At 39.9% G+C, this 26,855-nt stretch overlaps 1 pseudogene across 1 annotated transcript in view; it reads right to left on the bottom strand.

Annotated features, from left to right (window-relative positions):
* The window catches only part of LOC308221332 (cytosolic phospholipase A2 epsilon-like), a 39,305-nt pseudogene extending 15,227 nt beyond the window's left edge, over positions 1–24,078 (bottom strand). The window contains exons 1-9 of the transcript in view: positions 23,877–24,078; positions 18,643–18,744; positions 18,205–18,291; positions 11,912–11,987; positions 3,440–3,576; positions 2,511–2,639; positions 1,787–1,827; positions 1,229–1,271; positions 742–805 (exon numbers count right to left, since the gene is read on the bottom strand). The product of the transcript in view is annotated as a cytosolic phospholipase A2 epsilon-like (transcript). The remainder of the gene's footprint in view (positions 1–741; positions 806–1,228; positions 1,272–1,786; positions 1,828–2,510; positions 2,640–3,439; positions 3,577–11,911; positions 11,988–18,204; positions 18,292–18,642; positions 18,745–23,876) is intronic.
* Positions 24,079–26,855: the final 2,777 nt, after the last annotated feature.

Raw genomic sequence — 26,855 nt, 5'->3', positions numbered from 1 at the left:
AACATAACAGATGATTGTATCGATAATGGGCTGAGCAAAAAACCGGAGGGGAGTGTGATGTGAATGGCACTGAATTTTAGACTGCTGCATGTCTATTGCAGTTGCATTGTGACACAGTGAATGAAATCAGGAACTTTGCATTGCAAATCATCCTCACCCCAGGCTAAATAATAAGCAAGAAAAGTTCTTAGTCCCTCAAAATAAGATGTGACTCAGCAGCAGATACCCTATTTGTATGAAGAAATCAGCTAATCTTGCCAGTGTGTGTTAGGCATGCTCTGAGATTGCCTACCAGATCCAGCCTTTCAGGGAATGTGGGCAGAGGAACTTCTAGATTCTGGATCTTGACCAGGGTCAGGCGGGACCCAGCTGCTGAGCGGCTAACCCCTGCAAAAAATGAGGGGTTTCTGTGCATATGCAGAACTTCAAAACCATGGACTATCTTGCATAAGGAAGTAAGCTCCTTTAGGGTTTGGCGGTACTACAGCATAGGTTTTCAGGATCTTAGCCTGGATTTATGTATAAGCATATGATGTTGTTTCTAGTCTTGAACAAGGTTTGGTTTGAAGAACCCTGAACCTACAACTACTGCAGAACTGGTGGCATTCCTTTATTGCAAAGTTTTTACAAATCACTATAGATATGCTCAATTAAAGCCTTAATATTTGGATGATACAATTTCTAGGCATTGTTAGATAGGGTAAAATCACTAATATTCATTTAAAGAATTTATAAATTTACCTGAAAAATGCTTATTTTTCATCCTGCAATCCAAGTGAACTTCCAAACAGGCTACTTCACGACACTAGGATAGATGTGATCAGGAGAGAGAGTTAGATTACTCATCCAGCCATGTCACCACCAGTGCTGGCAGATGTTGAAGGGTCATTGCAGAAAGGGTCATTGCTTGAATGTGGGGGCCAGCTGTGCTGGAGACTTCTGCCAGACCCGGTGAAAGGGAGAATTAATTTCATCATCGTGTGGGAAGAGAGTGCTATGCTAAACCCTTTGTAATTTTCAATGGATGCAGACAAAACAAGGGAAAATGTTGGCAGCCTGAGGGTTCCTTTAAGATCATGCTGGCCTGTGCAGAGGTAAAGCTACTAAAAGAAAAAGTATCACTAAAGAATGAAGACTTGCAATGCTCCCCTCACTGGCATCAGAATCAGCTGAAGGCAAGGAATCATGTGGGAAAGAGAAGAAGAGAACAAAGCAAATAATATTTTACCACTATTGCCCCATTTGTGATGATGGCTTCAGGAGGATCCCGTCTAGAAAACAAGAGCAAATATTATGTATTTTATAAACAATATATTCTGGAAACTGTTCTGAACAGGACATATTTTTCTCTCCTAATTTTGTTTTTATTTATTTGCTTCTTCCTACTGTTTGTAGATGTATGCTTCTTTTTCACTAGATGCCACGTAACTACCTAGAAGAAATGATTCAATGCAATAAGGTACCTGGAAAGTGCTTGTAACAGCCTTAACAGCAAAGGGATGCTATTCGTACGCTTACTGCAGTGGGATTTACCAGCCCCAGACAAACAGCTCTGAACTAGGTAAGTAATATATAAATTTTAAGAAAAAGTCACAGAATTAGAAATTTTGTACTCATTCTCCACATCATGGAATTTTCCTTTCTTACAATGATTTGCCAATGCACACATTGAGTTTGGGAAAAGGGTGAATCTGGCTATTAAGATGGTGCTGGATGTACAGAAGGTTTCCCTGCACTGAGGCACCACTCCAAGCTGCTGCTCCCATAATAATGGGGTTTTACTCACATGCTCTCCAATGCAAACTCAACTTCCAGCTCCTCCCTCCTCTGAAAATGAAGGAAAATAGTAAGAAACAGTCTCAATTAGCATGTGCAGAGGTTTGCAAAGAGATCTCCATTTTTTGCGAGCACAATTTCCTTTATGCTTTAGTAAGTAACAATATTCTGTTTCATGCTTGCTATTGTCAGCATTAGAAGACAGAGGCAGCTTTTTCTTCCTCACAGAAAAAAAAAGATTTGAGCTTAAGAACCAGCAGAACAAAGGGTGTTTGGTGCTTGCAAATCTCCATGGTGAACCCTTATTTCTCACACTTTCTTCCCTGCCAGCTTCTACGTGCTAAACAAAATATGCTAAGACTTATGTTTAAAAGAGTGTGGAAACAGGCCTTTTTCCTGTCCTTGTATTGCTTTTCTTTTTATAATCTTTGTGAGGATTTTATAAACTCTGTCATTTTTTGCCACGGTATTAAAAGCACAAAGCTTCCCTAAAATTGCATCTCTTCTGGGGCTTGGGAATTTGGGAGGGATCTGTGACAGAGGAAACCGGCAGGAATTTGAGAAGGTCGATTATTTTGTCACTGGTGTGCAATTCCCAAGATTTTAATAAATCTTGTTACATTTTTACTACCAGCTGGTCCCAGGGGTAAAAGACAGAAGAGGCAGCACACCTCTTTAATGGGAGAGAAGAGAATGGATGTCAAGATGAACTAAATGTCTGACTGAGCTCTTACCTGTGGGTTTAGTGGGAATGTCATAAACACTCTTTCCCCAAGAGGGATTTTAGCTACATCAAAAAGCACAATTGCCTGGTCATCATCATGAACAACGTCAGCATCAGAAACAGTAATTTCCAGAATATTCTGGGAAAAGAAATTAGAAATGTCCAATTCGTTAACATATACTTAAAAGCATGACATTCTGTAGCTCTTCAAGGTTCAGCACCTGCTTTACAGAGAGGAAATAGGAAGTATTGATGACAAAATATCACAAGAATAAGAAAATTAGTTTAATCTGCTTTATAAGAAACAGCTTCTAGACCCATCAATTAAGTCCAGACTGAGGCTTCTCTTGGATCACCTTTTTACGCTTTTGAGTAGCTCTCACCAAAAATGCAATCTTTTAGGAAGGGATATGGATAGCTAGAAGTCCTATATCACCCCTTATCAATGGGGCAATAGAGGTCGCTTCATGTCAATAAGCACTTTTCTATGTCCTTGGGCTTTCCACTTTCAGTTCATAGGCATTTTAGTGTAGAGTAATTATCAGCAGCAAACTGAGTACAGATCTTAATCATATTGGAATGTAGCAGCTTTCTGGCATTAATATACTGTTATTTCATGTCCTTTTCAGGGAAATATGTGTTTTTCTCATAAAGTTTCTCCATATTTTCATTTCATAGTTTCTCTGTGTTGTCAGTCTGTCATTGGCCCCATCAGCCTTCTCCAAGGAGGTCACATTACTGATATATAAATAAGAACTCTGTTAAGAGAGAAGTGGATTCCAGAAAAAGCCAGAATCATTTAATTGTTTTGCTCCAGCTTGCTAGGGGAATTTTAAGTGAACTCAGAAAGGCATTAGAAGACATGACATCCTGTTTTGGGCTAAACTGAAAGAAGTTGCATAGAGATGAAATGAAGAAAAGAACTTTAGGTTCGTGTACCTTGACCCGTCTCTGGATCCGGAAGTAGAAAGTTTCATTCCACACGGGATTTCTGCAGTTTTTGATGGTTTGGGTGTGGAATTTTTCATCTGAAGCGGTTGGCAACCAGAGGCTCACGTAGCAATCAGGTTGGCTTACTATAGGAAAAAAAGGCAGTAGAAAACACAAGAAGTGAAGACATCGAAATGCTCTGTAGCCTGAAAATAGATGAGAGATGGCCAGTTCTTCCTGATACGCATTGACCAAACCAGGAAGATAGAAATCACAGAGCTGGATGAAATTCATGTATTGTTTATCACAGTGCTATTTTAAATAAGGAGTGTGTTCAAGTAACTACGCAAAATACTACACTTTTTTTTTTAATTAGAGTCCTAGCCAATGGATAGAACAGCGTGTTCACCCAGGAGTCTTAAATTGCTCTTTCTCAACATCATTTCAGCTCTCTGCAAGTTTAGCAGGAGGAGAAACTGTGACCAATGCAGGGAGAGAGTGAATCTCAGAGCCTGAGGACTGGGTGTAAAATGTATCTGTGGCAATTTAGATTTGTGAGAAATCTTTAAAGAATTGGGCTTGAGCCTGATTTAGGTAATAGATGTCTGGCATACCTGGTTATTAACCCTTCACAAGGGAAAATTAATTATTCCAGCTACCTAGAGCATTGTCTCCTTAGGTGGGGCAGGAAGGGAGAAGCCTAGTAGCAGTACAATTGCTTTTGCAGAAGGTCATTAGGTAGCTGAAGCCTTTTCCTGGTGTTTGCTAATACCTGAAAGACCTGGAAGCTATTTCCTACTCCACATCTCTTCCCAGGAAAAATGAAATGGCAGAAAGGATTTGTATCTTGACACTGCTCAGAGTTTTCCCTCACGAAGGATGCAGGTTGAATTTCTGTCTTTGAAATTAATTCCACAGATTTTTACAAAGTCAAAGTGAAAGGATAATATATTGACTTTGGCAGTTACCAGTGTAATATGCAATTTACAATGTGCTGGAGAGCTGTGATTACCACATACATAACTGAAATATCTCTCCTCACTGTGCTGATGGCCTGCCGAGCTGTGACATCCTGATAAGTGGTATCACTGGCTCTGATCTACAGAGTTTCTCAAGAGCACATAGGAAGCCTGTACAAAAGCCAAGAACCAAACATGACTTCAGGCCATTTAGACCATCCCTCCTCTCATTAAAGCACTCATCACTGCTGATCTCAAGTGTTCCAAAACCATGAGTACAATGCTCCCAAAATTGCCAAAGTGGCTGATATGGGGCATACTTCAGAAATGTTCAGCTGATCTGAGACATAATTTCTCTTCTATTTGGTTTCTGGCCATTGTAGGGTGCAGGAAGGACACATCTCTGTATTTTTGCTGTAGTTGCAAAGGCAAATTATTTTCCTTTATTCTTCTGAATGAAAACTGAAATGCTCTACCCTTTTTTAAATTCCAGCTTTCAGCCACACAGTGTGGAAAACAAGACTTGTGCTAGACCTGACAAACCTGGCGGTGCTAAAACTCAGAGCCAAAAATGAATGAAGTGCGGGAGCATTTATGAATGTCTTTTGTTACTGTTTTATCTGGAATTTGCTGATATGCTGGAGTGCTTTTTTTGATAACACATTTTCAGGAGTCTACTTCCTAAAAATATCTTTCCACGTGTATATATGTTTACTTAAAATAAACTATTGACAATTCTTTGTCAAACTGACAAAGCACAGGCTAAACAGACAGTGAGGTGGGTTAAAACCTGGCAGAACTGCCAGGCTCAAAGCACTGTTATCAGCAGCGCTAAGGCCAGCTTGAGACCAGTCACTAGTGGTGTACCCTGGGTGCTGATACTGAGGCCAATGCTGTTTAACATCTTTATTAGCAATGTGGAAGATGGGACAGAGTGCACCTTCAGCAAAAGTGCAAATGGTGCAGAACTGAGAGGAGTGATTGGCACACCAGATTGCTGTGCTGCCATTCAGAGGGACCTGGACAGACTGGAGAACTGGGCCAACATGAGCCTTATGAAATTCAGCAGGTGAAATGCAAAGATCTGGACATCTTCGTGTGGATAACCCCATGCACCAGGACAGGCTGGAAAGCAGCTCCACAGAGAAAGACTTGTACAGTTTGGTGGACAGCAGGTTGAACATGAGCCAACAATGTGCCCTTGTGGCAAACAAGGCCAACATAGGGAAGCCAACATGGGCTGCACAGGAAAGAGTGGTACTAGCAAGTGGAGGTGACTCTTTCCCTCTACTCAGCACTGGCAAGGACAATAGTTCCCCAGTACAAAAGAGGTAAGGATGTACTGGAGCAAGTCTAACAAAAGTCCACAAAGAAGATAGGGAGAGTGAAGCATCTGCCATATGGGGAGAATCTGAGAGAGCTGTGACTCTTCAGCCTGAAGCAGAGAAGGCTCAGGGGCAAGTTATTAGCATATGTAAATACCTCAGTGGTAGCATAGGAGAGGGAAATAAAGAAGTCACTCTTCTCAAAAGGTAAGAGGCAATGGACAAAATTCAAAATACTGGAAAACCCATTTAAACATAAGGAAAACTTTTTTTTCTGTGAGGGTGGTCAAATGCTGACAGAGGCTTCCCAGGAAGGTTATGAAGCCTCTATCCTTGGGAAGCTTCTATCCTTGGAGATATTCAAAATCCAACTGGACATGGCTGTAGCAACCTGTTGTAGATGACTGCTTTAAGCAAGGGGCTGTCCTAGGTGTTCTCCAGAGGTGCCTTCACACCATCAGCCACTCTGTGTGATTCTGCAATATCAAGGCTAGTTGGTCACAGACAGATTACATATAATTGTCAGTAACTGCTGAGAGCAAATTTGACCTTGAGGGTGAGGTGAAAACACTAGGGCAAAGCATGTTCCCTTCCCGTGGAGAAAGGAGACTATGCCATACCTAATTTTTGCCACAATCCATCTAAAGTCCCTACTCACGGGGAGAGGTCATTGCTTCCTATGAAATTAATGTGATTTTTTTTGTGATTTCCTAGAATTTTACAGACTGTATCAGCTATTCCCCATGCTGTGAGTCTAACCGAGCTTATGCATTTCAGCCAGACTAAGCCGTGAGGTGAACAGTGGGACAACTGAAAAATAACGATTTAGTTGGATGTCAGATGAGTACTATGAAAACTATGGTATCCTCTTTATTTTTCTTCCCTCTTACCCCTGAAAAAAATCATACAAGAGAGCTACTGAAAATTTCCCAATTTATTGCTACCTGGGAGCTAATACAAAAAATTATATTTGTATTTTCTTCATGCTTTAATTTTAATGCAGTTGCTGAGCATTATTAACAATTTCATGCCATGCCATGCCCTTACTTTAATTGTATGTGTTGCAACTTCATGTCCTGATGGCATAGTGTCACCCCATGTGGATGCTGAGACATCTGAACTCACAGTCTATTTGGAAGTCAGCACTAAGCGACCCTGACATTCATTCCCGGTTTTAATTCTGATTCAATTTCATTTGTGTGTTGATGGGGCTGTTTCTTGTCTCTATCGTCAAGCTAACTATAGGCTAAAAATTCAGGATGAAAGCAAGGAGTTCAGAACTGCAGCCAGCTGCTTGGTGTTCTGTGAGAGTACAGACCTGTGACATGTTCCTGAAATGAGCCATCCCATGTTAAAATCATTCATCTCCATCACAAATACAAAGAGAATTACAGTACTGAAAACCAAGCAACTAGTCTCATAAGAACAATGAATGCAAACCATAAAATCCCATCTGTCCTGTTACTGCATTTCATAATACCAAAAACAGAAGAATTTTTTCCTAGTGAATTCCTCTCCACCTGCACGGACAGGTTCCCCTTGAATCACAGTTTACTAAAGTTCACCTAAAAGGAGGAGGAGGAGAGCCACTCCCATTTCTCAGTCATCAGACATGGTCTCCAGGGATGTTTTTCCTTCACCATATTCTTTGCATAGAATGATGCAAACAATATTAAGTTACCTCCAACTGCTGCCTATCCAAGAGCTGGTGTGAACTGAACTCGGTTCTCTAGGAGCACTCAAATGCAACATCATCTGTAAGCTTCAAAATAAGCTCTGTAGCTTGCATGTGGAAATAAAAGCTCATAGATCTACCATGCCTAACCACCCTGTCAAGCCATTTAAGTCAAGTGGCAAAGTAGGATTTACTCCCTAGAGCACAGATTCAGTGGGTGCAGTATCTGCTACTGCAGTTAGAGACACATTTTCACACCCTGGGTCACCTCTACCTCTTGCACCATGACAATGTTTGCATTCTTGAGGTAGCAACATCTGCACTAGATTTATTCTTCCTAATTTGCTTGCATTCACTTTCCGTAGCAAAAATAACCCCTGATGTCTCTGGAGAACTACTTTGATTTGCAACAACTCCAAGTGTATCACGCTAGAACTATCTCATTTCTTCCAAATGGATGAGTTTCCACAAACTAATTTCATGAGCTGGGAGAGAAGAAAGGCTCTTAGGTCCTCTTTTATGAATGTTCAAGGTCTTCCTTCACGCAAAGCTTAAAAACAAAAGAGATTCAAAACCAAAAGGAACAGTGTGAGTGTTCTGACCCTGCCAGCTAAAAATCAACAGGTATGATTCCACAGCTGAGACAGCTTCCACATGCATCTGATCTCTATAGTTAGAAAATATACCTGATAAGCATAGCCACATTTCAACCTATTCCAAGTTTTACCTTGTCCTGCCTGAGCTCTGACAGCTGTATCACAGGGATCCCCCTACCCATAGCCTCTTGAACTGTCAGGACAACACCTATCAGAGAAGTTCTCTCTGGGAAGAAAAGCAGCTGTCAGCTTGAAACTTGCCTCAAGTAATTTCTCACTGAACACACAGCTCAAATTCACCTCTGCAGCCCAGGCAGCGTTACAGACACCCAGCACTACTGAGGCTGAGTATGTCAAGCCAGATGTGACACCCATCCTCTTCACCCCTGCTGCGTTAATGAGACCAAACATGGTGTCCACAGTGAAGGCCAGCTCTTGATATATGGTACCAGCTAGTACACACATGGGCTGCCATGGTTTCAAAGAGCAGTCTGTCACAGAGACCTCTATACTCAGGTCTTCAGGCTTATGTGAGAGCCAGCAGAATCCAAGGGAGTTTTGTTCTGTCACATTGTACTGAACTGCGTCAGGGAGGGCCACATCACTGCAGGGCTGTGTTACCAGCACTGCTTGAGGACCGGGGAGAGGTCTACTTCTAATCATGGTGACTCAGCACAATTCCCCTCTCTTGGTGCTTGGGCTTCAAGTTTGCCATGAGGCAGCCCCCCCTCACTAATTGTCTATGGGATCTGGGTGAGAGTGTCAGATCCAGCTGTAGGCTTTAGGGGCTGCCATAAAACAGTAAGCAAATGCTAATGACGATGAAGGTGGGCTGGGAGCTTGGTGCAGCTCTGTGTGGCCACCCAATAACCCACTTGTTTAATGATAGCAGCTGGAAGGTGTTGGAGAGCCTGTGCCACCACAGTCCTCTCACATTGCCTGGCTTCCTTCGGGAAACAAGAGTCACTAGAAGGGATATTAGCAATCCATTAAGGAGCTACATCATTTCCTCCACCACCTCATCCTGCCCAGATATTCCTCCTACACAAGGGAATTCTCTAGGAGAAGTGATGCCATTAATAGAGTCAGGAAATACGAACACACCATTGGAGTCATTCTTTTACCTAAGACTGTCTGTGATCTGGGATTGAGGAGGGGAATACCACTGCAAAGCAGAAGCCAGACTGTAAGAGTCCCATACACTTCACTAGAATTACTTCCTTTCTAAATGCTCACTATGTCCCCAGCTTAAATTTGTATGAATGTTGGAGTCTGGTGGTGACACTCAGCATATGCAAGGCAGCAGGATGAGTATAAGTGATCTTATCTGGGTGTCCTTCTCTCTAATGCCCACAGTGAGATCTAGGAGTGCCAGAAGTGTGTGTTTGACCCATGACTGCAAATTGGCATAAAGGTCACTTAGGAATACAGTGGAAACTAATTAGCTCAGGTCTGTCAAGAGCATTTGCATGCTAAGGCAAAGTAGAAACCAGCTATATGAAGTACAAAGCAAATGTCAGAATTGAACATTACATAAGTGTAGAGGAGCCCACAAAAGTGGTGGAGTGACAGTAGGTGCATGAAAAGGACTAATTGATCCATTGAGGAGAAGTGGGGTGGCTTCTTTTTGGTTTAATGTTTTTCTTCGTGTGAAAACAGATGCAATCATTGCCAAGTTCCTTCTCTTCACCAGCTGGACCCCAAATCTTGTTTATTGGTAACTAACAAAGGAATCTGAAGATCTCACTGTTTATAGGACTTACCTCCACACTTAAGAGATAACCCCTTTTCAAAATGAGCGTATCATCTAAATAGACAAAAGATGAAAATGTGCAGAAGATATTCTGCTACCCATGTTTTATAGACAGGGCAACACTGGTACAGAGTGCTTGGTTGACTTGCCTAAACTTAAACAAGTCTGTTGGCAGAGCTAAAATCTGAGCCCACACATCTTGATCCCTACTTCAGTGATGTATATTTTGGTGATAATGGGAATTTTCTAAATGTCTGCATCTTATTGTGCAAACTTCTCTGAAACCCACTGCCCTCAGGATGGAGAACAAGGTCATGACAGTAACACTGTTTTCTGAGAATGCAGCGTAATTTTACTTTGTGCAATCCCTTTGCATAAGCCAGTGAATCATGGCTTTTATCTTGTCATTCAGTTTCCATTCTAGATCAAAGGTGATACTAGAATCAATTAAATAAGCACTTCAAAGGAAGGTGAGGCTTTATACATATATGCAGTGTTTCACAGCTGTCAAAACAACTGGAAATGAATTTGACTTTCTTTGCTATCCTATGATACTACTTCTACTCTCTGCAACCCAATATTACAGATCATGTGAACTGAACATTTCTCTCCATTTTGTTGGAAAACTGATGGTGGTGACATCTATGTTCTTGAAACATCAAAGTGAGCAGAATACAAAGAGATGGTGAGAAAATTCATTACTAGAATATTGTTCAGTTAGAAGATGAAGACAAAACCAAACGTCAGTGTTTGGGGTGAAAATGTTGCCATCTCCAAATTATCCTGTAGAAGTCAAGTGGTGCTCACTTGAGAAAACAGGAAGGTACCCTGCCATGTCCTTAGCCTTCCTTGAAGTCTGTCTAATGAATTTCTTCTTCATGGAACGATGGACCTTTAGAGCTGCGATGTAATCAGGATCCATTCTGCCTATCCCCTAGTGAGGAGTCTAGTCCAAACCAGTCCTCTGAAGGAGAGGTTTCCAGGCCAAAGTAACCCTGAGCAGAGCTGCTAGTTAACCAGCAGCATGGGGTGCCTCATCTTATTTCTTTGGACATGTTGTCTCATAGATATTGTCCGATTTTCTAATTTCTAGGACCGTATCAAGACAATCTGAAAGAGTCCTTGGCACGTGGTGTGCAGCCATTTCCTGGCAGCTTTGGTAAAACTAAAGCATTTTGGAGTACCATAGCAAAAGAACTGATGCTTGCTCTGTGCAAACAGCAACTGCAGATGACTTTTCAGTTTGATGGATCCTTTGGCTGCTCTAAAAATATTAACCATTGGGAAGTCAGAGGAGTGAGGTAACATGTTATGTGAGATGTTGGGCAGTGGAGAGGCTGGGGTGTTTGTGAAGGCTAACAAACTTCAGCATGATCTCCCACAGAGAAAAGAAAATGCGCAGCAAGAGAAGGAAGAAGAGTATTGTAAACATAAGTAAAACTGTAGTTATTAGTGATGTGCCAAGTTCAAGAGGCACATGTAGGAAGAGCATGAGAAAATTGTCCATAGAAAAACCTCTGTGAAAGTGGAGGACCAGGTAAGGGTTGGCTAAAATATCACATGTTCTCAGAATATTACATTGCATGTAAACTGTGCTCCATACTCCCATCCCCAAAAGATTTGTTATACATCTTTGGGGGGGGGGGGAGCAAAAGTGAGAAACATAACAATGCAGCTGATGTCTTGATGCTCAGAACAGGTACGCTATATACCCTCACCGAATTTCTGAGATGTGGTAGGGCTCTTTAGAGCAAGGAATTAAGACCAACTGATGTGTAAGGATTTCAGATCTATATTCTATATATTTGTTATAGATATGGGATATAAACACTTTGGTATTAAAACTGGTGTTAAGATATTTTTACAGGTCCGAGCCAACTCATCAGATAAGTAACGTATAATTCTGTGCTTTGCTGGCTGATCAAAGTCTTAAAGATTTAGTCAGTAACCTATTTGGCATTGACCTGTTGCTGAATGCTTAAAAACCAACCAACCAAGAAATTTCTAAAATTGTAAATATATATATATATTCCATGGCAGAAATTGGCTTTGATAGTCATTTCTTAGCTAGTGTGACTTCGGAGTTCTGCATTTGTGCAGCAGCTAGCACAAGCAGGGGCTGGTACAATAATCTGCGAATTGTGTAACATCAGTAAGAAAATCTGGTACTTACAAAAATCTGCCTGATGAGCATTTGTCAACTTTATGATTCTTACAGTGAGCAGGGAGTAAGGTGACATTTCTTCCTGCTGAAAAAAATAACAAAGGAGATGTGCTTTAAAGCTTGGGATACATGTATTTAGTGTTAATGACAACCGAACACTGAAAAGCACCCAGGTTCTGCTGAAGTCTTCTCTTCCAGTTGGCCTCACAGCAAAAATACAAATTAGCTTTTCCACAAACTTCATCAGCCTGTAAAGTCTGCCGTTATCTAAGCATACAAACAGAAGGTGTAGAAGAAGAGGGTGAATAAGAAAGTGGAAGTGGTGTAAATAAGCAGAGAAAGTTCAGTTAGCCAGCTTCCTTAAATCGTACATGTGGTCACCAGCATCCAATATGACAACACAAAATTCAATGAATCCACAAATCAGAGATGCTCCAATTTTGGTTGACTATTGTCCAAGAGCCTGTGTTGTGCTATAGGTAGAATTAAAGCCTATACTAAAGTTTCTACTTTTAACACAATTTTTGGATAAGTGAAGAGAAAGAGATTAAAAACGAAGAAAAGTATTCCGGTATTTTTTCACTAGTTTTTAAAGGAATCATTTTCATAATGTAGATGTGTCTAAGAATAAGTGTTAGCACCTTAGGGAATGTCTCAGGCCACCAAGGCGATACACAGCTTTAGGCAAGCACTCCTACCTTGCTTTGTGGAAACAGAAGTTTTCCTTACCAAATACAGTTATACTACTCCATGTCTACCAGTCAGATAACCACGTACGTGGTTTTGATTACAGTCCATCTCAAAGGAGGCTATCCCTAATTCCTTGTTGAAGATGTCAGGCCTGACCAACTGAGTCTGTAAAAGTTGGGTCAATCACATCTGTTTTAGGGATTTCACATCTTCAGAGAACATGTCCAGCATGGCCATTAGCAGCAGCTAGAGCAACTAGGGTATCAGCAAAAGATGCAGGAAATAGGCAAAACTTACTGTGGCTACAATACAGATGGCTATCTTGATTCCCTGATTGTGGGAACAGTTGTGGAAAACTTATCAAAATATGTGAAGTTTATAGGAAGGAAAGAGTTGCACCATGGTTGTACACAAGAGACTGAGTGAAAAGGGTGAATGAGCAGTTGGGGATGGTACCTTTGTCATAGTCTACGAACAGAAGCAGAAGGAAATGATAAATTTTACACTGTGCCAAGTAATAAATTTCCAAGTTGATGTATGATCATAGTGGGAATAAGTCTCATTAGATAGATAGGGTAACATGATAAGACTGCAATGAATGTCAAGGCTTTGCACTGGAAAGAAAATACTCCTGCAAAATCTATCGAATCTTGAGGCCTGACTGCTACGAGTACATGAAGAGCGTTAATCTGTACGCAAATATATTACCAGCAGATTCTGAATCGGGTATCTTTTGTAAGAGGGGAAGATATAAATAGCATAGCATATAATAAAAGTTACCTTGAAATAGTCAGGTAATGGAATAAGTTTGGGGTTTTTTAAGGACTTCTGATCAAAGTATCAGTATGAACAAAAGGTTATGGCATTAAAATGAGGTAGATTTGGGAATAGCAAGTGTTTGCAGTTCTAATAACACGGGCCTGTGAAAGTTATAAAGTGGCCACACTAACTAACCGTAATGACAGTTGCAGATAGATATTCAGACAACACTGAAGATACACAGTACGTATCATGGTCAAGCAATAGTTGACCACTTCAGTGACGTGTAGTCCTGATCATAGTCATGGATATTCAGGAAGAGCTTGAGGAGGAGTTGAGATGATGGCAGAAGGCAAACAGATCAATAATCAGAGTAAGTCTGAAAAAATAGAGTAAAATCACCTCATGAAACAATAACAAAGGCAGCCAAAGTAACAAGCCGTTGTGAAAGCCAATGAACGAAATTCTGGAAAGATTATCTGAAGTAAAAATAGAGGAGCACTGGTAGAAGATGATTAAATAATTAGGAGATGTTATCTAATTCCTGAGAAACTTCAAAATAACAAGAGAAACTATCGAGTGAAACAAGAGAAATCACATTCACAGATGCTGCTACTGTGACCAAAGTCAAAGACTGCTGAAAAGGTCAAAGTATAAGAAATCAGTGAGAGAACACAGTACATCAGCTGAAGCGCATAAAGCATTGGACCATGGGGAATTTATCATGACAGAATATAGCTTAACTTCCAAATAATTTTGATCCTTATGAAGATGAAATACATGAAGGTCATAAAACAAATTTGCGAAAAATTGCAGTAATTCTCAAGCTAGGAACTTACCCAATGAAATGGCAAGAATGAATTTTTGGGAAAATAAAAATGTTACAATTAAATTAAAGTTAAACTATATAAAAGTTAACCAGTGCCTAAAATAAATATAAAGCTTTGCCCACAAGCTCAGGCTTATAACCAGGAAATGTAATGTCAGAATGTTTTCAGTAAGTTGAGTAGTTAAAATGCTAATACTTTTTGCTATAAGGTACAGAAACACCACACCCAAAACAAGAGGGCTTTTAAGGGCTTTTTTAACAAGAGGGCTGAACAAATGCATTCTTCTTATCAGTCTACAGGAAGTAGATGGTCTTGACTTCTGGGTGGGTGTATTTCAAAACTAAATAGGAATTTAATCACTGTTGCTTGAAGTCATAAGTAGGGCACAGTATATTTTACAGGGCTGTTTGTTCTAAACAGGGGAGGGAAGACCTCAGCATCATCAGAATCTGGGCTGAGCCAGCTCCACATTATTGTTTCAAGATTGCTGCTAGGCAATTCCTTTTTCACCAGAAAGGAATAACTGTGTCTTCTTACCTCAACCTGTTTTGTTCTTAAAGAACAAACACTCACTGGGTTTCACCATTTCTTTCTATAACTTTTGCAAAAATAGTACTCAAATTATAGAACTACAGAAAAACTTCAGCAGACGTATTTCAGGAGAAATAAAGGAAAGAGTTAAAGGAATGGCATTTAGTTTTGGAGCTTTCTTAGCCATCTTTAATGGCACCACCAGTTCTTCAGCCAGTATTTTGGAACATGTGCTTTTAAAGTCTGTCAGAGATGCGTATGTACTTTTTAAGTACAGTGACAGAAACAGAAATAAGGGAGGGTTCTGTGGAGACACGTTTACACCAAGCACTGGCTGTGTGCTTGCTCCTGAGTGCCATTGCAACAGGCTAGAGCAGAGGCTATGTGAAGAATGCAACACAAGAACCTCATACTTTGCATGCAAATGAAGACAAACTGATAAGAGAGTATGGGAAGGCTATATCAGGAAGAAAAAAAAAACCAAACCAATCAACCAACAAAACAATAGAACATAACATGTTACCATGAAGAACAATAAGACTACCTGGATTAGATAGTGTCAAAGATTATGCAAAGGTTCAAACACCTAATCTCATGTGGAATCATGGTGAGAAAGTGGATGGGGATATTTGGTGTCACAGGAAGATGATTTAAATTTGAAGAGCTTGGCAAGGTAACAATAGGGCAGAGTACTTGAACAGCCATAATATACAGATTAGAAATTTGATCGAACAAGAAGCAATAATTATCTTTCACTTTGAGGAAGAGATCTCCGAAGTAGGGGCTGTGTAAGAGAAAAGTCAGTGAGCTGTGCATGAAAACTGCATACAAGGAGAAAAATATTACCCTATTGCCTGGGAAATCTGAAGCCTTTGAGACAGCAAGATACTGACTATGTCAGTCAGGGCACACCCAGCATTCAGATATAGAACAAATACCAGAAGAGAGAGAATGGAAAAAGAAATTCAAAGAATTAACAGAAGAAAGAGCTAGCAATGTGTACCTCAGAGATGCATTCAGTAGGTGTATTTGGTGGCAGAGTACATGCAGCCAGGTAACTCATGGCTGAGCTTCCCTCAACCTGAGCCTTGTTCCCTGTGTCTATTCGTTGGGTCAGCATGGTTTATTAGCAAAACCTGTGCTATTAGCCTGCCCCCAAGAACCATGATTACTCCAAATTTGAAGGAATAATGAAAATGTTAGTTTTATCTTCATATTCTTAACATTTTTACCAGTTAGAAAAGGGTTTTCACAGCACTCAAACCAGTTTGCGCTCTAAACCTCCTCTCACTTTCTCTCAGTATAACACTCAGATGGTCATGTCACCCAAATCAAAGTCCTTCAGAAAAATCCCAATCTGTTCTAGAAAACATTTTCATCCCCTCCTTAAGGCGTCAAAGGAGGAACAAAATTCAGTGAGTATCATCATTATAATTTGAGACACCAATGCTTTCGAAAAGAACTGCTAACTATTAAGCAAACTATTGACTATAAAGCAGATTTTTGAGATAAATGAAGGCTTCTTAGAGGAGACGGTTCGTGAAAAACTAGTACTTTTCTGGTGGCCAAATACCATACATGAAAATTCAAGGAGAAAAATAACATCTTATAACTGAAGTTCACATTCCTGGTGCCATCAATGAAAGTCATGCAACTAATTGTCTTTTCCCTGTAGTTATTATTTCATTGTATCAATACATTGAACAGCAGCTAATAAACTAGAAAACGTGTTGCTGCTGATGATTATAGTTTGTGTTACATCAAAATATTTTTAGTTCAGGGAGTTGGTAATGTAATCAACTATCCATGAGTGACTTCTCTTGCAGTTCTCTCTAGCAAAGAGATACCTGTGTATGCTAAACTGAACTTACCCCTGTAATGACAGTGATGGTCAGACTGAGCAGCATCCTTTAAAAAGTCTTATTGTTACCCATATCAAAGGTGACCTTACATGACACAATTCAATCACAGATACTTCTTTTAAGAGGGATAGGGCCCTAGTAAAGTCAGGCCTTTTTTTAGTTTTGCAGCAAACCATTAAGGAATGTGCATCAAATTCATGCGTATCTCTCACATAAATCAAAAACTGAGTGAAATTCTCTGGTTTCTCATTTCATGCCTACCAGAACACTTTGGTGAGCCTCCCCACCTATGTTAATACTACTAATCTTGAGCTGAGATTATGCTTCTAGTTTTTGCTCTTTGCATTACTGTATAGATATTTTCAGCACATTCACAGATGGTGAGCCAACAGCTATTTTTTAAGCTGATAATTTGCCAAGGAAAATACCATTTCCCCCCCCCCCCCCCTTTTTGTAAATAGTGCATTATTCTGTATAGGATAGACTAATAAATAATATCTGGTGATAAATTTTCTAGATTTACTGTAATTATGGGCTACCTTATAACTATTTATGATCTTCATTTAGTATGCTTCATCTTTCCTGTATTTAAGTGTAAGGTGCTAGAAGGCAAACTGTGAACTCTAGACTCCCTGAAACAGATAAAGAGATGCTCTCTTGATGCTCCTATCCATTTTAAATTATGAATGAGGTTTCACAAGGTTATTACATATTCCTGAAAATATAGCAGTGAAGCATATTTGGCTTTGCACTGTAGGTAGGCAACACAACTAAATTCTATGTGCAGACCTGGGCATGTTTCTCTAAACCCAGGCCAGTGACTATTCAGTTTATCATACAGCTACACAAAGTCCTATCAAACTGAAGCAAGTACTTGAGCAAGTATTTGAGCATTAGCATTAAAGAAAGCTTTGCACTTCACTTGTTCTAGGACTCAAAGATCTGCTAAAAACATGTTATTCTTTACAACATCTCTCTACTAATGATTATTCTCCTGCTGCAGATGGCAAGCTACGGCATGCAAAACTCAAGGAAATTAATGAGAGCTGCCCAGGAAACCCAGTGCCAATAAGAGGCAGAAATTGGCCAGCTTGCACAAGTCTGTGCCTTCAATGCCAATTTTCTGCCAAGCATGACTACAGAGGAGAGAGGACATATTCAAAACCAGGAGCACAGTGATCAAAGTAAGCATTTGTTCTGGAAACTGGCATTAATGATCCAATCCCAAAGGACTGCTGGCTGCCATGCTCTGACTTTCCAACACTGGCAACATTCTCCATTCATGCTGGGCTAAAACTCCATTTAAGTTAATAAAGGCAGATAGCATTAGGAGAAGGCCAAAGTCAGTCCCACTTTAACAATAAATTTAAAACATTTTCACTAAGGAATTTCTCTAAGTAATAAAACCATGAAAATAACACACTTTGTGTAAATACATAAAGGAATGGCATAAAAAAAATAATGCTGATATTCCACCTAAAGAAAATTTTCTTTCATGAAACATTCCTATTTCTAAATACGCATGTGAATCTTTAATAACCATACTTGAGAGGGCAATAAAAAGAGTTCCTACCCTTCTCAATGAAATATTGGTTTAGTCCCACCTATGTTAATTTGATGAAGTTGGTACCTTAGCATCAACGTTGCTTGGGGGTACATAGTGCATCATCCATTTTCTTTCTTCACTTCCCAAGGGGCTCGATTTGCTGCTTGAATGCTGTAGAGGGAAGGAGGACAAGGGATTGAAAAGAGAACAAAGACCAATTTTTCTACTTATTTCAATTCCTCAGTGTAGAATTGCAGTGTGGAATGGGCAATTCACACCTCCTCATTGTTTGTGGTGGATAAAATGAATGTGCCAGGAAAGCGGCAGCTGTTTGTAATGTTATGTGCCAAGATACCGACTCCAGGTTCTTGTAGATGGAAATAGCAAAGAAAACAGAATAACAATTTTTCTTGATATTTATGTTAAACAGATAACAGTGGATTTGACCTATTTATAGGCTGGGGACAAATCTGAGTCAAATACCCAGAGGCTCCTGCCAGGCTTGTTCTGTTTCCCACTTACCTGAGGAAAGGCAGAGTTTGATGCCATTGAGATCGCTTCTGCATTAAAAGTAGGTGCTGCGAATGGCACCTGGGTATCAGGCTCCACAGTAGCCAGTGCCTCCTAAAAGAAATTTACAGCCTTGAAGAGTGTCAGAAGCTGCTGAGCAGGTGCTTTATTGCATTGAGTCAGAGCTCCACCCCTCCATGATTTCTGAAGTAGGAAAATTTCCCACCCACGTCACTTGTTCAAAGAGCACGTCTGTTGTAAGGTGTGAACCTTCCTATCTGCAGGTCTTGTGACTGAGCAGAGTGTGCTGAGAGAGAGACCAAATCATTCCCACCTGGGGGTTCATGAAAATGTGGTAATAGCCATAACCTGACTGATGATCTGATAGAGATTGCCTGTGAGAGGTAACCTTACAGAGATAATCTAAAAATGATGATAACAATAGCCTAACAGCTACATGTTGTCTCCACACAAAGACCTTGAATTCCACATGCTATTGTCTCCATACTAAAAAATAAAATAAAAAACATAGGGATGATCATTAGAAGGAAGACATTTATGTATGAAGATATTAAGAATTCTTGTGAAGGAATATTCTCTGAAAAGTGCTGTTCATCATGATTTGTGTGTATGTGTTTGTTTTTATTGTAATGTTCTGCTCCAAAAGAAATGAAAGAAGGGAGAAATTTGATAAGCAACATTTCTGTGCTCCTTAGAATACAATGTATGACTTTTCCATTTGAAATGTTTTACTTACTTCTGGGCTTTACATTTAATATATTATGCATCTTAACAAATTCAAATGATGTTCACACATTTCACTTTGAAAAATTATGAAATATTTAAACAAACTAAAATAATTTCACATTTTAAGGATTTTAATTCTTCATTCCTCCCCAACTCAAACCTGACATTTTCTGATGCAAAAAACATTCAGATTTCTGAGCAATCTTATTCAAATCACCAGCCAGCTGAGCATTACTAATATATTAATGGAATTTAATGGACTGATCCTGTACATTTTATGACTTTTTCATCTAATGAGGATCTGCATATATTCAGCACACCTCTAGGAAGCTCAGTGAGTAAATTTTCTAATCCATTATGCAAGCAGTGTTAGGCACACACACATTTGCCTTGAAAGTCCTCCCAAATGATTAAAAGTGGTGCTTATGAAAGGACTTCTGATTAACAGGATGACAAAGCATGATGCTTCCTATTAGAGACCTGCATAAGTATGAAATCACAGCCACTCTACCTGTGGCAATGAGTGTTGTATGAGGACCTTGACTGACAGAAACTAGGCACAAATCCGATCACTTCTAGCAGTCTCATTACATACTTTTCTTATATACACAGAAGAATCAATATGAAAAGCTGGTGTTACAAGGAAAGCAGGTCTTTACATACAGTTTTCTATCTCTGCAAAAGTTTGATTTGAATGTTTGTTATGAACTTCCTTTCCCACCTTGATCATATCAAAACTTTGTGATGGAACAGGAACTGTTTGACTGAAACCAGAATTAGGTAAACTACAGCAATAGGAAAAGGATAGTCACAAACCTCTCCCACACTTTAGCCAATGCTTTGCCTTATATGAGCACTCGCATTTCTGTAAAAATGGTGACCAGAAACAGTTTAGAGAAAAGTAACTGTACAGACAAAACCACAGACATTTTCTATTTCTTCTGCTACAGCTTACTGGTATCCTTGATTGAAGTGCCTAGAAGAGGTGTAATACCACAACAGGAGAATGAGAACATTAGTTACAATTTCTTTGTAATTGAGTCCCACAAAGATTATCAGCTCCAGGTCTTGTTTCTGTGATGTATGGAAGCTAATGGGTGTGAGGTTTTTGCATGCAAGCAGGTTTTCATTTACCTGTGGTTTTAAGACAAAAGGAAATGAGATGGGGGAAGAAGTCTCCAGATCCCTTAGGAAGGTGACTAAGAAGTGCTTGTTGCCTAACAACTAACCCTTCTTTCCTGACTCAAGCCATCCTGATATGAAATACGTGTTCTTTAAGATCAAGTCATAGGCAGCCAAAGGTAAACTTTGATTCAAAGCTGACACTAGTACTGAATTTCCTAAATTAGTTCAAATTGCTTTTTGCAATGAAGCACTACTCCTTTTGAGGCAAACATGGCATTTGCACAAGGCATGCACTTGGATAGGCTTAACGTCACCTAAATTAAGCCATCTGAAAGTTAGACTTCTAGTTGAAGCCAGTTGCGTGTGTTCCCTGTTACTGAATGGAGTTAAAATTAAGGGTGGCAACTGCAGGTAGTGACTAAGCCCCTCTATATTGGATTCTTCTGGAGAAGCCTAAATGTCCAGGTCATGCTTGACACCTGAGTTCTGAATGGCAGAAGGTAAGTGAGGTGAATCCCACCCTGAGCAATCAGTATATCCTCTTTAATCACTTGTTTCCAAAGTTCCTTATGCTGAGGGAACCTGATATTGAGGAACTTGGTTGTGTTGTTAATACGTGATTCACTCTGTTGCAATGTGAAGCTGAAAAACACCCTTGGGCAAAAACTCTATTAGCATATAAATGAAAATCCTCTCATGGATTCATTCAAATGAAACAACAAAGAAGAGGTTTTGGGATAACGAAGGTAGTAAAGAATGCAAAATGCAATGCTGCAAGTACCAGAATGGGTACAAACTTCCTACCATATTTCAGTTTGTGATCGTGAATGGGACCACTTGACTTGGGACTGCTGTTTAAGTACAGGCTGTGCAATAATAGCTCATGCCCAGGCATATTAAAGGAGAAATACGGAGTTGGGTTTTCTGTGAAATTCCAGGCTGCAATCTGTGGAAGTTCAGCAGCTGCTTCATAAGCATCCGAGATATGGCTGGGACAAATGAGGAATGTCAGAGAGAAGAACAGAGAGGAGAGGACTTCTACAGCTGTCTGAAGGCAATGCACTCCTGACTTGTGGGGCAGAGACCCAGGAAATGATACATTTAGTGCAGCTCAAGGAGCAGAAAAACTGTGTTGGAACACTTTTAGATACCCACACTTATGGAAATTTGGTGTCTGTCCATAACTGATGAGTTACTGGTGAGATGCAGATCACCCAAAGTTGCTCTGCCTTGAACTGTTCATCATTTGAGGCATTTTTCTGTGATATTATTTTGGTTTTCCTTACTAATGTGATGGTGTGTAAGACTACAATCAGCATGATCTAAAAGCACAACCAATGATTGAGCTAGGCCAATCTTAACATTAATGCTCAAAGACGTGGGTTAGATCACAGTTGATTATTCAAAGATTTCTTAAAAGGACAGATAAGGACAAATAAAAGATCAGCTAGACTGTGCATTTTCTTTTGACTTTTCTCAGTCATTCTTGATGATAACCCTCTTCAGCCTCTTTCCCATCCTTTCTAGCTCTTCTGAAGCCTACAGACTGTCATTTATGTCTCATCCCTATATCACAGGCTTTTTCATATCATGCCCTAGCAATGCCATCAGCTCCTCTTGCTTCAGCACATCTTGCCCTCAGATTTCACAGACCACCTTTCTGAGCATTGGAGAAATGGAGGATACAGATTCCACCAAAGCCTTTCTGATTTACTCCTGGTCAGTACCTTTACTAGAAACAGCCATCTCTACTTCCCAGGGATACAGGAAGATGCAGCTAATGTGACTCATAGCGGTATGATGCTTCAGGCACCTTAAAAATAATAATATATGGTGGCCTATCTGAATAAAAGCAAAAATGTTCAAGTTGATGTCAGAAATTGAGAGATCATAGCAACCTCCATGGCAGCAATGCCAAATATCATAACAAGAATCAAGCTTTAGCTTTGCAATGGCTGTGCAATTTTGCCTGATCCACATCATTGCTGCTGGTGACCCATATGCCCTTTATTTTAATAAGATAAATACATTGACTTTCATAAGAAATGTATATATGTATTTATCTGTAATTCAAATATAAACACATTAGGACATAAAAAGTGAAATGGCTTGAGAAAATTTGGACAATAAAGTTAGATAAGCAGAAGAGGAGATGTTTCTGTCCACCAGGAATATTATATTGCTTTTAGGAAGGCTCTGTATGCTCCTCCCCATGACAAATATGGAGTATAGATACTTGTTGTTACATATATGCTAACACTACCCAAACTCAGAGTAAACTTAAATTCAGAAAATATTTCAGAAGCAGTTCAAGAGGTAATCAACATCGCAGACAAATACTGACAGTAGCTCAGGTTTGCAAGGTTATTTGGTCTGGTTATTCTTACATAAAACATAACCTTGCTTCTGATAGCTCTGACTCATTGGAGACCTGTGCTTGTACATAAGTGCAATACCTTTTTATTACTGAGTATATATAAAGTTCTTAAATTAGTCTTTCTTTGTGAAAGGCATGCCCTGCATAGGATCCTTGTTATTACCAGCATCACTGTAGTCTTCCATTAGACACTCAAAAACACTAGGATTACTACACCAACTTATCCTGTAATAACTATTTTCATCTGTAGAAAGTTAACAGTATCTTGGAATCTGAATAAAACCAGCAAGGGCTGGTGGGATATGCCTTTACGTTTCCTTTTCTTGTTTGACATATGGGACGTGATACACTATTGTCAAGTTTAAATTCCCAGTGTTCATTGCAGTTAGCTCCAAGGGATAAAGTACCTTACAAGAATCTCATCCATGCATAAAACTGTTGGTCACCAAATTGCATTTGCTGACTATTAGAGAGAAAAACATGTCTTCCTGAGAGTCCCAGGCAGGATCAGGGGACCCCAGTGTAGGTGACAGGTTTGCTATTGATTCTGGCATTTCCTCAAAGCCTTCCCCATTGCTAAGCAGAATCCCTTTTACTTCCTCAGTGCAAAGGCAAGCAAGTCACCTTTCTGCTCTCATTGTCTTTTCAGCCAAGAGTGCCATAGCCAGTGTTTCAGCAGACAACAACAGACAGGTTTTCTCAACATGGCTCAGGTTTTGGTATCGTGAAATTCCTAACTTCTCTGACATTTTCTGTGTTACAGGAGAGGACAGGACAGTCCACTGTGAGACCAGAGCCCACATCTGATAAGCACTGTAGGAGAATGAAGGCTCTCCCTCCTAATTAACTGAGAAGGACAGAAACAGCCAAGAGATTTGCCCTAAAAGATGTAGCTCTCTTCTCATCCACAGCTCAGCGCAGGTGGTTGCCTCCAGTGTGAAAGCCCTGGTGAGAAAGCACAAGCTATGGGAAAGGAACATCCTTAGGGAAGGCTTACCCAACCAAGGAAAGGCTGCCAGGCACTGTGGGCATTTCCCGTCTTACTTTTAGGCTGAAAAGGAAGCATAGGGTTAGGTGATCCACTCACTCCAGCTAATCTTGCAGTGCTGAAATTCCTGGTGCCTCTTTCTTGTGTGAGAACGGCCTGGCTGTTGCAGAAGCTCTTGCATCCGGTATCTCTCCCCATGTGCAGAAGCCATGTTCCCATTGCCATGTTGACTTAAATCTTTGTGACACATTGTGCAATCTGAAGAGGTGTGCATGGCAGTGTATCCTGACCTATATACAGAGTGTTGTCACTGAAAGGATGGAGTGACAGCCTTTACAGGGCATCTGTTAGGTCATGTAAGCAGGGCTTGACAGACTCTGTTGAGAGCCACACAGACACCCCTAACCTGCATTTAGTGCTATCTGAGGCTGAACTATCATCCATGCCTCATATCAGCTTCTCATGGGATGTGCTCTCAATGATGCTACATGAGTGACTCCACATGGCTGCTAACAAGGCAAAGCGTTTCTCAGGGAATCCCAAAAGGCTTCGCAGTTGTCTGGGAAGCCGAGTGTGGGAGGATTTGGGGCTGGTAGGCAAAAGACTCCAACTATATTTCCACATGTTCCTGCTGAACAAAATACAAACCTGTGCAGGAATCTAGTGTGGCCACTTACTCACAGATGGCTGATCACAAAGATTAAACTATGCTAACAGCTCCATGTGGAAGTACTTTAAAGAAGCAATTGCAAAACATCTGAAGGAAGTGTTTCAGAAATGTGTAAGGAAAGACATTCTCCAGGAGATCGAGATGGGCAACTACGCAAGTACATCCTATTACATACTCATTGCAACATAAACCTGTGTTAAAACTTTCAGACATCAAAGACAAGCGTGACTGTTAGGTCAGGTCAAGAAAACACAGATTAAAGAAAGACAGATTTGTAATGGCAAACGTTGCTGAATATCCATTATAATAAGGCAGCCACATGTTACTACAGCATGTGGAAAGCTGTCTAAACAGCTATTGCATGCTACCTTCACATGTTTTCAATATTTTGACCCTATGTGGTGTAATGACTGAAATCTACTTCATTAGATCACATCATACAGATATGACGTGAAAGGAAAATTAGCTATCCCCTGTATTTCCACAAGTCTAAGACAATCATAAGGTCAGTCTAGCCATTGGTAAAAAAATGCTGTGATTTACAAAGAGAAATTCCTATTGCTTTGGAGGCTTAGCATTGCAGTTTCATGCTAAAAAACAGTGGGAAATGTCAGGGTGGGCTAAAAGACATCTCTGGGCACAAAACTGCCTGTTCTGCTGCAGCTGAGGAAATCTCAGTGGTATGATATCAGCTATCCCAATTGCATAATTTTGGCTGAAAAACAAAGATATCACCTCTTTTACTTACAAAACATAGAAAAACATACTATGTCCAAGGGTGACAATAGGAAACACATATATACATATATATAAATATGTGCAAATATAAAGGAAATGTGTGTGAAGAGAAAGCAAAACCCTATAAAAGGTCTATACTTACTACTTCACAGGGATAGCAAAATAATTACTAACGATGCAGTGAAAGCGAGAATGCTAATAAAACAGTTGTGTTCTGTGTTGGGAAAGAAGAAACATGTTTCATGGGTGCATGTTGTGAATTGCTTCACAACACATATTAAGACAGAATCAAGGTCATTCTTACAAATTAGTTCCAAAAAGCATAGTCTAGGAGGATTCTTGGCTGTCTATGGTTCAGCTATTTAATTCTTGGGATACTATTGAACTGCAGAAAACTGAAAGATAGTGAACATTGTGCCAATTTTCAGAAGTAGCGAGAGTGATGTGACAAGGTGCCAGTAGATTGTTTACCTTAGCTGTCATTGCAATAGTGGGCATAATTAATTGAAAGTCCATTATCATATATTACCATTCTTGGTTCTCTTGATATTCCTCAAAATGTGGGCTGGTAGTCATACACAGTAAATCCTCCATCATCTCTTAAGTGATTGACTGCAATACCTATTTTAAGTCAAGAGTTAGTTTCAAGTTACATACATTCTTCCCATTAATATTTCATATACTTTGTACAGCATTTGTTAACATACATATGTTTATATTAAATACAAGTTTCAGCGTATGAAGCAATTATGCACTGAAAATTGCACTTTACCACACAAGGGAGTGTTTTCCCTGAAAATGATTGATGCTGTCTAATTAGTTAGGCTTAGAACAGTCATTAACTAATGCAATTTGCTGTCTGGACAGCAGATAATTCCACCCAGCCAAATTGTGTGTGCGTATTAAGCGTGTGGGTATAAAAACTCCCAGGAGATTTGGAGTAAAAATGATGGCTGAAATCCTTTCCATGAAGGCAGAAGTAAGGTGCCTACATGACTTGCTTATGAACTGAATGTTTAGCCATATGGTTTGGTAAACAGCTTAAGAACCCTATAGCCAGGAAAAAAACAGGGCAGGAAAAAGGGACAGGAAAACTTACAGGAGCTGATCTTAATAAAGATAGATATAATTCTGATTTTTTCCTTTTTTTTTTTTTTTTTTTACATTTATATTGAGCTTTGCAAAATGCATATTTGGATTATACACAGAAATTCTTCTTTAATTTCCTTATCTTAGGTATGCATTGGAGGTAATTCTGGAGTCCTGCCAAAACTGAAGTGTGCTGTTCCTATGGATGCATTGATCTTGCAAACCAGGGTACTGGAGCTACCTTTCAGAGCCCAGAGTGCAGTAAAGCTGTAAAGGATCTCAAAGCAATTATAGGGTGTTCCACAAGTAAGGTGCATGGGATAGTAAGCTGGCAATGCAAGATGATTGAACGGAAGAAAAGTCTTTCTGGGGTTAGCATTAGCCAGAGGTTCCCTTTAAGTTGCTGAGCAGTTTTGGTAAGCCCTAAACTACCTTCTGGAAGCCAAGGGTAAAATAAATATTGAGGATTTTAATACGAAGAAACTGATTTT

This window comes from Psittacula echo (assembly GCF_963264785.1).
Source record: "Psittacula echo genome assembly, chromosome: 5".
Classification (NCBI taxonomy): domain Eukaryota; kingdom Metazoa; phylum Chordata; class Aves; order Psittaciformes; family Psittacidae; genus Psittacula; species Psittacula echo.
The sequence above is the reverse complement of the archived record's forward strand: the minus strand, read 5'-3'. Positions and strand labels throughout refer to the sequence as shown.